General features: G+C 38.6%; 1 non-coding gene across 1 annotated transcript; it reads right to left on the reverse strand.

Annotated features, from left to right (window-relative positions):
• Positions 1-956: 956 nt before the first annotated feature.
• On the reverse strand, positions 957-1,029 carry trnav-cac. The gene has a single exon. It is a non-coding gene; the product is annotated as a tRNA-Val (tRNA).
• Between the last annotated feature and the right edge of the window lie 693 nt (positions 1,030-1,722).

Genomic DNA, 1,722 nt, shown 5'->3' on the forward strand with positions numbered 1-1,722 from the left:
TGATGTGTGTCCTAGAAGCAGGGATGGTGCACAATCTGAGCCAGCCATCATTTCTTAAGCTGGTTGACCTGCAATCACATATTTGTTATTAAAAAAACTAGTTAACATTGAATGCTTCCATTACATTTCACAATCTTAACCACTTAATCCAACCAGTTAACCATCCCATCAGATCTCACAGAGCACTCCTGGTATTTACCTGTATCTTTAAAATTATTCATTCTGTGACGGTTTGATATAAGATGATTAAATAAAATAAACACTGATCAAACACAGATGAACCATTTCTATTTCCCTCCCTCTTTGCTTGTAGTTTACAAGTGAAGTTAGCCAATGTGCCTCTTTTAAAAGTGGGAAACCGAAAAAAATCTAACGTTGTGGACTACTTTTCTACGTTTTTTAATCGTGTCACTTAGTATGGCAGTCTTTCACACTTTTCACACTCCCATTTTATCAACGATTAAAATGCTGGCAAAGACGACGCACAGCTGTTTAAAAGGAGGATGCAACCAACATGGCGATCGACTGCGGCTATTTCTAGTGTGACGTCAGCCGACACAGATATACAGCCGAGGATGAAGATGAGCTCTTCTAACAAAGTATTTTACCAGTTCTCAGATGACATATGGAAGCCTAACAATCTGAGGCCAAGATGGAAATAATGAGAGTGCTCCGTGAATTGGAGTCCGGACAATATTGGTTATCTTGATGATATGATTCATTGTTAATTGCTGTTTTCATACAAAGTTCATCTAAATGTTGTGCAGTAATATTGCACATTTTGGTGCGTTCAGGGACCTGGTACAAAGTGGACCACACAGCGATCCAGATAGTTAAATGTCTGTTAATTGGTTCACAACACAAAGATAGGGAATGTTCTAAATCAAAATAAAATGCGGTTTAGGAAAAGTGTAAATACTCTTACACTAAAAGCTGGGGGTAAAAAAAGATCATAATGTTTCTGCCCGGTTTCGAACCGGGGACCTTTCGCGTGTGAGGCGAACGTGATAACCACTACACTACAGAAACGCTGTAATACACAGGTCTGTCGTGTTTTTTTTTTTATTTTCTTTGTCGTGGTCATGATTGTTTTTGATTGTTGTTGTTTTCTGTTGTGCACTTTTGCTCAGTAAGGTGCTTTATAAACAAAGCTGGCTTGGCAAATTGTTAAATTGACTTGAATTGATTGTTTATTGTGTTAATAAACTTGAAAACAATTACATCAGCATACTTTTTTTCATTATTTACATATTCATTATAATCCTTTTCCAGACTAGTAACGAAAATCAACAGCCATTTAACAAATATAGACCAGAGGTTCTGTTCGCTGAAGAAAAGCATAGGCAATTTAGCAAGTGCAGTATGTAATCAAATGTAGTTTAAGACGTTTTCGCTTTCCAGTCTATTTGGCTCGTCGTTCTTCATGAACATGTCTATGTATATAATCAGGTTTCAGCTCCTGTCTGTTCAATTTCAGTAAATTCGGTGATGGGGGACATTTTCTTGTCTATCGGTGCTGCTCAGTTAATCCAAGGAGGCATCCATCTTTCTTTTCTGTTTACCAGACTCTGACTTCTGATTGGTGTAGAGCGATCACGTGACGACCGTATCACCACTTTCGAAGTAAAATGTTGTTACGCTGAACAGTAGGTAGTGCCGATTTACGGGGGCGATCACGGGGCTTGAGCGGGATAATCAGCTCCGAACTTCGGAGTTAAGCTA

The sequence above is a fragment of the Melanotaenia boesemani genome, chromosome 15, assembly GCF_017639745.1.
Source record: "Melanotaenia boesemani isolate fMelBoe1 chromosome 15, fMelBoe1.pri, whole genome shotgun sequence".
Taxonomy (NCBI): domain Eukaryota; kingdom Metazoa; phylum Chordata; class Actinopteri; order Atheriniformes; family Melanotaeniidae; genus Melanotaenia; species Melanotaenia boesemani.